This window comes from Bufo bufo, chromosome 7 (assembly GCF_905171765.1).
Source record: "Bufo bufo chromosome 7, aBufBuf1.1, whole genome shotgun sequence".
Lineage (NCBI taxonomy): Eukaryota > Metazoa > Chordata > Amphibia > Anura > Bufonidae > Bufo > Bufo bufo.
The window spans coordinates 13,792,138-13,804,225 of NC_053395.1; the positions used below are offsets into that span (position 1 = coordinate 13,792,138).

At 44.0% G+C, this 12,088-nt stretch overlaps 1 protein-coding gene across 2 annotated transcripts in view; it reads left to right on the forward strand.

Moving 5' to 3' along the window:
- Positions 1–12,088, forward strand: part of LOC121008481 — a 74,415-nt gene that overhangs the window by 31,072 nt on the left and 31,255 nt on the right. The window lies entirely within an intron of this gene.

Genomic DNA, 12,088 nt, shown 5'->3' on the forward strand with positions numbered 1-12,088 from the left:
TGGATCTCTGGAACCGCAAACACACATTTTTCCAGTTTCGCGTATAATTTATTCTCCCGCAGGATGAGCAAGACCTGACGTAAGTGTTCCTTATGAGTCTTGAAATCAGGAGAAAAAATCAAAATGTCATCCAAATACACTAATACAATTTTTCCCATTAAATGATAAAAAATGCTGTTGACAAAATGCTGAAAAACGGCTGGGGCATTCATCAAACCAAAAGGCATAACCAAATTCTCAAAATGGCCCTCAGGGGTATTGAAAGCCGTCTTCCATTCGTCTCCCTCTCTGACCCTAACCAGGTTGTATGCCCCTCTTAGGTCTAATTTGGAAAAGACTTTAGCCCCAACAACCTGGTTAAACAGGTCCGGGATCAGAGGAAGCGGATAAGGATCACGAATAGTGATACTGTTCAGCTCCCTGAAATCCAGACAAGGTCTTAAAGAACCATCTTTTTTCATAACAAAGAAAAAACCAGCGGCAACAGGTGACTTCGAGGGTCGTATGTGTCCTTTTCTCAGACTCTCAGAGATATAAGCACGCATAGCGACCCTCTCAGGTTGGGAGAGATTGTATAAATGAGATTTAGGCAGCTTGGCGCCTGGGATGAGATTAATAGGGCAATCATACTCCCTGTGCGGAGGTAAACCCTGAACTCCACTCTCAGAGAAGACATCCAAAAATTCAGAGAGGAAAGGTGGTACAGTCTTAGTAGAAACCTCAGAAACAGATGTTATGAGGCAATTCTCTCTGCAAAAGTTACTCCAACCATTTATTTGCCTCGCTTGCCAATCAATGGTGGGGTTATGTTTAGTGAGCCAGGGTAGCCCCAACACTAGAGGAGTAGGCAAACCGCTAAGGATGAAACATGACACATCCTCAACATGAGCATCACTCACAATTAAACGGATATTGTGAACTATGCCCTTTAATGATTTCTGAGAAAGTGGAGCTGAATCAATAGCAAAAACAGGAATATCCTTTCCCAAAGTGCATACCTGGAAACCATGAGTTATTGCAAATTGATTATCAATGAGGTTGACAGCTGCTCCACTATCCACAAAAATCTCACAAAAAATGCTCTTGCTCTCTAGCGCCACCCTAGCAGGCAGGACAAAACGGGAACTACAAGCAAACGGGAAACCTTCAATTTCCGCCTCAACCCTGCCAATAGTAGCAGACGGAACATTTTTAAAAGATTTTTTCCTTTTTGTCTCTTTATTACTCCCAGAAAACTGCCTGAATCTCCTAGAGGGACAAACATTTGCCAGATGATTTATACCTCCACAACAAAAACAAACCCTCCCCTGCGGGCTGAATCTTCTATTGTCAGAGGCAATCAACCCCAGCTGCATGGGCTCCTGCTCAGAAGGGGTTGACAGCGACTGAGACCCCTGTGCACAGAATGAGACCGCTGCACTGTCCCGGGACTGAGTATGACAGGAAGGAGAGATCTCTCCTCTCTCTCTAAGACGCCTGTCAATACGAACAGCCTGAGACATAGCAGAATCCAAGGAGGTAGGTCTTTCATGAAAGGCAAATGCATCTCTCAATCCCTCTGAAAGACCATAGCAAAATTGACTTCGGAGTGCAGCATCATTCCAACCCGTATCTGCTGCCCATCTCCGAAATTCTGAGCAGTATATCTCTGCGGATTGTTTACCCTGGCATAACAGACGTAGTCTAGACTCAGCCAGAGCAATACGATCCGGATCATCATATATCTGACCCAGGGCTAAAAATAATTCATCCACAGAACGGAGGGGCCGTGCCCCCTCCGGCAGCGAAAAGGCCCAGGACTGAGCGTTATCCCTGAGCAGCGATATAATGATCCCCACCCTCCGTTCTTCATCACCAGAAGAATGGGGAAGAAGGCGAAAATGGAGTTTGCAAGCCTCTCTAAAACGCACAAAATTCTCACTACCCCCGGAGAACGTATCCGGGAGCGAGATCTTAGGCTCAGCACAAACTCCATAAACGGAAGCTGAACCGGTCACTTGAAACTGAGAAAAAGTCTTACGGAGATCAGCTACCTCCAAAGCAAGACCCTGAAAGCGTTCAGCCAAAAGTGAAACCGGATCCATGCTTGAGACGGTTTTGGCGGCTGATAATGTCACTGATGGTGTACAGGAAACAAGACAATACCATATAAACAATGTCTCTCTGGATCCACAACTAAGGAACAAAGGGAGACCCCTGCAATAGACCTGCCGCTCTCCCTCACTGCTCAGCCTATGCGAACACCCCAAAGGTGGATGGGCGCATATCCACGTTCCTCGGCTATCTATTACCTGAATACCCTACAATAGTGAGGGGACAAGACCACCGGCTCCCTACACTGACACGGAGGGAGTCAGGGTCACCTGGATCCAGAAAAAAGAAAATCATAAATACATAAACAGCACTTATCTTGCAGACGACTGGGAACTGGGAACTGGGAACTGGGAACAGCATGCACACACACTCCAGGAAGTTGTATCAGCCGCACACTACTGCATTATGGGGAGGAACTTAAAGGGCAGCAATCAGTCCGACTGCATGACAGCTGAGATAGACTAACGAGATGAGAAACTAAACCAAAACAAAGAAATTCAAGGAGGAGGATCTGAAAAGCTCCTGTGAGCGCTTCTCAGCTGTCTGGCTGTGACAGCTACCCATTTGTCCTAGATTTTGGTATACTTAACCAAGCATTGTCTTTTAGTGTATACACTTTTTTCCAGGTGAAGGATCTCGGACATTCTGTTCAAACATTCAGCCCTAGATGGGGGCCAGGGTCTAAGCCAATATTTAGCAATTCATTTCCTGGCCTGGAAGATCAGACACTGCACTTCCAGGCATGAATTTTGTTTTTTAATGTCCAATATTCCCAGCACACACGCCCTCGGACCAGGCGGGACCGCAATTTGATATGCGTCTTTAATACAAGTTAGCACGCCTGTCCAAAAAGTCCTAAGCACCGTACACTTCCAGAACATGTGTATCATGGATGCAGGACTCTCCCCACATCTAGGGAAGGAGGCATTGTTCCTAACCCAATCTTGAACAGAAAGGATGGAGTCCGATATACCCGGTGAACGAGAAATACCGTATTTTTCACTTTATAAGATGCACTTTTTTTTCTCCCAAAAGGTGGAAAATGGCCCTGCATCTTATAAAGCGAATACTAATGAGCACTTCCATTGGAAGCGCTCATTAGTACCGGAGGACCAGGAAGCAGTGAAGGCTCTGTACTCACCGCTTCCTGGTCCTCGGCTGTCGGCTGTGCTGTGGCTGCGCACAGCGTGAGGGCACTCTGTGACCTCATGCTGTGCGCGTTGGGTCACAGCACAGCCACAGCAGAAAGAAGACAGAGCGCGCTATAGGTGAGGAGCTGCGTCCAGGAGCAGAAGTGTTTTATTTTTATTTTATTTGATCTGTGGCATGGGGGCTCATAAATGACAAGGGGGCTAATAAATTGCACTGGGGGCTCATAATGGGGGCTGATAAATGGAATGGGGGGTCATAATGGAGGCTCATAAATGGCACTGGGGCTCATAGATGGCATGGGGGCTCATAATGGGGCTCATAAATGGCATGGGGGCCATAATTGAGGCTCATAAATGGCATTGGGGCTCATAGATGGCATGGGGGCTGATAAATAACATGGGTGGCTTATAAATGGCATGGGGGGCTAATATATGGCATGGGGGTCTGATGTGAGGTCTGATTGAGGGTCTTATTAACATTGGGGATCTGATTTCTGGCCTGATCTGGGGTCTAATGAAAAATATTTTTTTCTTATTGTCCTCCTCTGAAACCTAGGTGCGTCTTATCATCGGGTGCGTCTTATAAAGCAAAAAATACAGTAACCGTGACATACGCTGGCCCTCGCACAGTGATAACTGAGGTGTCAGTGCCAATGCTGCTTTCCATTGTTCCTCTGAGATAGAACCAGCCTCCCCCTCCCATTTTTGTTTGACCACTAAGGAATCATGTTTCACAGATTTTACAAACAAGTTCCTATATATGGATGATATTAATCCACTCGAGGAGTCACTGGTGAGAATCTGTTGTAACAATGGGACTGTTGTGCATGTAAGCGACACAGACTTTGCCTGACCCTGGAATACGTGTTGTAACTGCAAAAATTGATAAAAGGCCGTATGGGGAGGGCAAACTCATTCTTGAATTGCTCAAATGATTTAAACCCACCATCTCTTTGCAGCTGACACAAAAACTTCACACCCTTCCGTTCCCAAGGGGAGAACCCTTCCAGGCGAAATATTTCAGATAGCTGAGGATTTCTCCACAGAGGAGTGACCTGAGTGAAGCCCCGTCTGGACAGCAAGTCACGACACTTATGGCAAACCTTATGTATCAAATTAAGTGTAGGAAGTCCGACCAACTTGTCAGCGAGACCGCCATGTTTCAATAGGGCTACAGGAGATTCATTTTCTATAATGTGTGCTATCAGCCGCGCAGATGCGTTATCCCCAGGAGTCCTCCCCTAACACCTCAGCTACTGAAATAAAATATAGCCATGGATTAGGAATAGAGAGACCCCCTGCATCTTTCCCTCTCTGTAAAGTATCCAACCGAATCCTAGCCCGTTTTCTGCGCCTTTGTATTCTAAAAAAGATTCGTTGTGGAATCCACACAGGGGAGTTATGTAGGACATTATTAAGTTTCAGCATAAGAACCATTTTAAGGAGATTACTCCGACCTATTTCAGACATTGGTAGTTTACACCATGCATTGATTTTTTCGGACATTTTGTTAAGGAGTGGATCTATATTATTTTTCACTTAATGCCCAATGTTTGAGGAAACCACGATTCCCAAATATTTGAAGTCATGGGCAACCTGCAGCTGGGTGGACGAGAGGGAGAGGCCAGCAGGGATCGGGTCTAACGGAAACAGAACGGACTTGTCCCAATTTATACGAAGACCAGACCTGTCTCCAAAGTCCTGTATAAGAGACATTATGAGGCCCATCGACATTTCCCACATAGATGAGCATGTCATCTGCATAAAGGGACACGCGTTCCTCTCTGGCTCCCATGGGGAATCCCACAATTCTATCTGAAGATCGGAGTAATTGCAATTGCGAATAGAAGAGGGGACAGCTGCATCGCTGACGTGTACCTCTTCCCAACTCAAAGACTTCTGATGTACCACCATTAGCTCTGATCCTAGCTTTGGGGTCGCAATATAATAGTTGGACCCATGATATAAAGGTGTTCCCAAATCCCATGACTCACAGCACCTCCCATAGATATCGCCATTTGACACTATCAAAAGCTTTGGCAGCATCCAGGGATAGTATGGCCCGACCTCCTGCCGATTCCTCCTCTAAATATTAAGAAATAGCCGTCTAAGGTTAATCGATGTAGATTTATCAGGCATAAAACCAGCTTGATCACTATGTATAATGGTCGAGATAAGGTAACTGCTTGTAACCTATTCGCTAGGACCTTCGCCAGTATCTTAACATCAGAAGTTAGTAAGGAGATTGGTCTATACGACTCGAGGAGAGTCAGGTCCTTCCCAGGCTTTGGCAATACAACTATTATTGCCTCTTTCATGGACGCAGGTAGTTCTCCTTTTTGAAGTGAGTCATCAAATACAGATAGCAACTGTGGTAATAATAGAGTGCTATATTTTTTAAAGAACTCCACCAGTAAACCATCCATCCCGGGAGCTTTTTCATTCGGGAATGATTTAAGCGCCACCTCTAGTTCGGTCAATGAAATAGGTTGATCTAAGTAGGCTGCGTAGGTAGTGATCCCAGCAAGGTAGTCTACAATATTTTGGGAGCCCACTGCTGACTTTGATATAAATTTTTGTAGTAGGCATGGAATACCACCAGAATATCCAAATCTGTCGTGACCAAAGATCTATCAGGTCCTTGGATGGACAAAATGTTCGATGGACCATCCTGTGCCCGAATGACCCTGGCCAGCAATCTGCCAGAACTCTCCCCAGCCTCAAAATATTTTTGCTTAAGGAATAAGCGTCTATCAGCGGAAAGAAGTAGATGTTCCTTTAAGTCTGTCTGCGCCGTCACCAACGTGAGGGATGTTCAACAGATCTGTTTTCTGTTTCCATGACAAGGTCCTGGAGCTGTTTTTATGTTTCCCTGGACCTTGTTTTATGACAACTAATCCAATGGATATATAATCCACGGATAAATGCCTTGCATGCATCCCACACTACTCCCATAGGTGCCGACCCTGTATTGTTACCAAAGAATTCCCGGATCTCCTCCGTGATACCCTCCCCCCCATCCACCAGCTGCAGACAGAAAGGGTTAAGCCTCCATGTACCCACCCCAAAAGGTCTCTTTACTCCCAACTGGAGGACTACCTGTATAGGGTAATGTTCAGATAGATCTCTTGGCAGGTAGGCAGCATCCACCACCAAAGACAGCATATCTGGGGATCCTATAGCCAGATCAGTCCTAGAGAGTGAATGGTGAGAACTAGAAAAACAGGAGAACCGGCGTATATTCGTATTCCTCACTCGCCAGATATCATGTAGACCTAACTCCCGTAGTACATTGGCAAAATTAGTGTCTCTATCCACACCCGACCCTCCCATCCTGTCCAACTTTGCAGATGGACAAGTATTAAAGTCACCTACTGTTAAAATGGGACATGGAGTGAGCTCCTCAACATAGGCCATTATCTCCTTCAACACTTCGCCAGTATAGGGGGAGGGATATATACAGCAACTAGGACAAAGGAAGAGTGGTAACAGGTACAATGCATGCACACATACCTACCCATAGTATATATATACGAGACGAGTGACATATAAATGGTAGAGATCTGTGCACAAGAACACTTACCCCCCCTGGAATGCGTGGAGAGTGTGGAGTGATAAGAGTAGCCCACCTATGTTTTGTGCAACAAGTGAGTAGAGGTGGGAATCAGGTGTGTCTCCGACAGACAGATCACAGCAGGCTGATAATGCTGCAGCGCCCAAAATACTGCAGCACGTTTTGCTGCCTCTCTCAATCCCCTAACATTCCATCCTACTATTTTAAGTTTATCAGCCATAGTTTGCATGGTAGTAAGTCATGTCAGGAGAAATATCTCTGGAACTCTGGTGCGCCGACCGCCCTCCCCCCGAAACAAAATTATTAATGTACCCATCTCACCACTGGTCCCACCCAATCCCCAACCCACCATAAACATCGTGAACATAGATTCATTTTTCAAAAATGCGTTCCATACAAAATGTAACGTAAAAAATACAAATGGGGCAAAAAACCTTCCTGTAGCCGGGCATCGGCATAGTAAAAAAGCTATCAAAAACATTTTGAATAAGCAATAAACAAAGTTGCTTCTCTAACCTGCCTCCTATACATTAGAGTCTGCAGCGTTCAATAGTTACGCAGATCTTGCACTATAAAGCTATGGCCTGAATGGACTAAGGCAAACATATGAACTGGTGAACCGGTAATAAGCATTGGTACAATAAATATTATATTGCAAAGATAAATGACAGGGATAAGACAAGAGAAAAAAGGGAAAAACAAAAGCAATATATTGCACTTATCAGGCACGACCCTCGACCCAGGCAGGATCCACCAGGAACTTGTAAGAGACATATTCATCCAGTGTTCGCTGAAGCTTTAACCCCTTAAGGACCTTAACATTTTTCACCTTAGAAACCAGGCCATTTTTTGCAAATCTGACATGCGTCACTTTATGTGGTGATAACTTTAAAACGCTTTTACTTATCCAAGACATTCTGAGATTGTTTTCTCATCACATATTGTACTTCATGACAGTGGTAAATTTATAAAATGTCTATTTCTCTGCTTTTAAAACAGATAGTGATGGTGGGGCGTTAGAAGGCTTAGAAGTTTAGAAGCAAATCTTAAAATGTTTCAGAAAATTTCCAAAACCCACTTTTTAAGGACCAGTTCAGGTCTGAAGTCACTTTGTGAGGCTTACATAATAGAAACCACCCATAAATGGCCCCATTTAGAAACTACACCCCTCAAGGTATTCAAAACTGATTTTACAAACTTTCTTAACCCTTTAGGTGTTCCACCAGAATTAAAGGAATATGTAGATGAAATTTCAGAATTTCACTTTTTTGGCAGATTTTTCATTTTAATCCATTTTTTCCAGTAACAAAGCAAGGGTTAATAGCCAAACAAAACTCAGTATTTATTACCCTGATTCTGTAGTTTACAGAAACTCCCCATATGTGGTCGTAAACTGCTGTACGGGCACACGGCAGGGCGCAGAAGGAAAGGAACACCATATGGTTTTTGGAAGGCAGATTTCACTAGGATAATTTTAAGTTGCCATATCACATTTAAAGCCCCCCTGATGCACCCCTAGAGTAGAAACTCCAAAAAAATACCCCATTTTGGAAACTACAGGATAAGGTCGCAGTTTTGTTGGTACTATTTTAGGGTACATATGATTTTTGGATGCTCTATATTACACTTTTTGTGAGGCAAGGTAACAAAAAAATAGCTGTTTTGGCACTGTTTTTATTTTTTGTTATTTACAATGTTCATCTGACAGGTTAGATCATGTGGTATTTTTATAGAGCAGGTTGTTACGGACGTGACAATTCCAAATATGAGTACTTTTTTGGTTGTTTGTTTCATTTTTACATAATAAGGCATTTTAAAAAAAAAGATTTTTTTTTTAGTGTCTATATTATGAAAGCCATATTTTTTTTTGTTTTTTTTTCGGCGACTGTCTTATGTAGGGGCTCATTTTTTTCGGTATTAGATGACGGTTTGATTGGTACTATTTTAGGGTGCATATGACTTTTTGATCGCTTGGTATTACACTTTTTGTGATGTATGGTGACAAAAAAAAGGCTTTTTTTACACCATTTTTTTTATGGTGTTGTGGTATTTTTATAGAGCAGGTTGTTACGTCAATACCTAATATGTATACTTTTTTGTTTATTTAAGTTTTTGAAACAAAAAAAAATCATGTTTTAGTTTCTCCATATTCTGAGAGCCATATTTATTTTATTTTTTTGGGCGATTGTCCTAGGTAGGGTCTCATTTTTTGTGGGATGAGATGACGGTTTGATTGGTATGATTTTGGGGTGCATAAGACTTTTTGATCGCTTGGTATTACACTTTTTTTGATGTAAGGTCACAAAAAAATTGCTTTTTTGACACCGTTCTTTTTTTTGTTTGTTTTTTACGGTGTTCACCTGAGCTGCTAGCTCATGTGATATTTTTATAGAGCAGGTCCTTGTCGACGTGGCGATACCTAATATGTATACTTTTTATTATTTATTTAAGTTTTACACAATGATATCATTTTTGAAACCAAAAAAATCATGTTTTTAGTGTCTCTATAGTCTAAGAGCTATAGTTTTTTCAGTTTTTGGACGATTGTCTTATGTAGGGTATCATTTGTGCGGGATGAGATGACGGTTTGATTGGCACTATTTCAGGGTGCATATGACTTTTTAATCGCTTGCTAGTACACTTTTTCTGATGTAAAGTGACAAAAAATAGCTTTTTTGACACTATTTTTATTTTATAACTTTTACGGTGTTCACCTGAGGGGTGGCATCGGGGCTGCCATGGAAACCATTCAGTCCCCGCCACCGTAGCGGGGGACCCGATGGCTAAGTAGAAAGAGCGCAAACCTCTCATATGCCGCGGTCAGCGCTGACCGCGACATATCAGGGGTTAATCCACCGGCATCTGCGTTATCACCGCTGCTGATCACGGCACCGCACATGGGGGGGGAGGAAGGATCGCAGGATGACAATGCTCATCCTGGGGCGCAAAGTACCGGCCGTTTAGAACGAGCATTCTCGTCCTGGGTCCTTAAGCTAAGAGAGCATTCGTTGGTTTCCACCCACTATTGAGTTATTAGCAACTGTGTCTCATCATCATCATCCACCTCGTGAAACATTAATTGCCGTAACCCACCGTCATCTTCTTGTGACTGTGGATGCTCAAGAGTTTGGGAATCAGGGCACAAGATCTCATGTCCCTATTCAAGCGGGCTTGTTGAGAGGCCCAAATAAAGGAATGACGCTGAAAAGAGCTCCTCGGAATATCTGAGTGTGGGATCACTTGTTTGGCAAGACTCTCCATGGTGGGAGGAAGGAGGATCAGGGTGAGGATTGTGTTGACCAAACTCTTGGCTACTGAGACTGGACTTGGTGGAAGACAGGGTGGTGCTTATCCGACTGGAAGCATTATCTGCTGCAATCCAACCGACCACCTGGTTGCACTGATCTGACTTTGAGAGTGTTGTCCTGCGCCTCCCTGCAAACTGGGACATGAAGCTAGGTATTGTCTATGATTGTTTTTCTTGTGCTCTGGCAGTAGGCACAGTTTCAACGTGCCCAGGGCCACGGCCTCTGCGTGCACCATCAGCATCACGACCCTTACTGCTCGATATCTTAATATTAAATGTTCTGTATGCTTTAAAGTATGTCACACGTACAGTAGCATAGGATTTGTAAGTGTATGCTCAAAAAAATAAAAAAAGGTATTTGGGATGCGCACACTTACACGGGAGATATACCGCAGATAATGTCGCTGATGTCGGCAGCGGCTAATAAAAAATTACTGGGAATGTCACAGGTATTTGGGATGTGGAAAGGTTACACAGGAGAAATACCGTAGATAATGTCGCTAATGTCACCAACGGCTAATAAAAAATTACAGGGAATGTCACAAGCATTTGGGATGTGGAAACGTTACACAGGAGACGTACCCCAGGTAATGTCACTGTCCGCAGCGGACAACGGCTACAGAAAAAGTACGCTGGATTTCACTGATATTTTTTGGATGTGCACATGTTACACAGGAGATGTAGCGCAGCTAATGTCACTGTCCACAGCGGATACCGTCTATGGAAAAGGTACACTAGATGTCACAGATATTTTAGGCTGCGCACATGTTACACAGGAGATGAAGCGCAGATGATGTCGCTATTTAGAGCAGGATGCACTAAAAATAGATATTGCTGCCACACATAATAGTTCTTAAAAGGACTTTTGGGTCTGTAAAGTTTTAGCAGTTTAGCGCAGGTTGCGCTAAAAATATATATTGCTGCTGCCACACACAACTATAGTCCTTAAAAGGACTTTTGGGTCTCTGACAAGTTTTTCAACTTAAAAAAATTATTTTCACTCCCTACACTATCTTTTCCTTCTTCAGCACAGCTCTCCCTGACTAACACTGAGCCGAACACGTGTCATCGGGTGCTATATGGCACCCGATGACGCTTTCTGGCCAGCCAATCACTGTAATGCCAGTAACCAACATGGCTACGGCATTACAGTGATGGCAGCACTTACCTGCACGTTTATTGGCTGCGTAGCAGCCAACAAACGTGCGGGGAGGAGACTCGAGCATTGCGCTCGAGCACATGCGGTATTCGGCCGAATACCGCCATGTGCCAAGCATCGAGATGCTCGAGCTGAACTGGTGTTCGGCCGAGCATGCTCTAACACTAGTGATAGAGAGTCCTTGCCAAATTTAAGGGTCAGCTAATCTTCAAAAACCACCACTGGATCAGGTCCCTCAGCCTTTTCAGGGACCCCAATCACCCTGAGATTATTTCTGCGCCACCTATTCTCTAGGTCGTCAGTTTTGAACATCAGTAAAGATACATTATGAATAATTCTGCCGAGATCTCTCTTCACTGGGGGTAGCTGATCCTCACAAGTGCTCACTCTGTCTTCCACCTCTTTGATCCTCTCATTCACCTGCCTGAGGTCTTCCCTGAAGAGAGAGACATTTTCCTGTAAACTGCCCATATTTGTATTAAGAATATGTAGTATTGTACCGCAATAAAGATATCCTTTATAGTGGGTTTATCTCAAGGAGTAAAAGAGTTCTCCAACTCCATGGGTGTAACTGTTGTCTCAGATGGTGGGGCGCCTTCCTGCATATCTTGCCCCCCTGTTACTTGTGGTGCCACCATTTTGGAGGCCATATTGGCCTGTCCAGAATGTCCAGTAGGGGCTGGTATGGGTTCCCCTAAGGGATGTATAGTAGTGTGGACTGTTGGGGTCAGAGGGGGCACAGAAGAAGAACGTGCATATCTATCCAGATTGGCTATCTTGCTTCGGAGTTGCTGGAGGCCCGA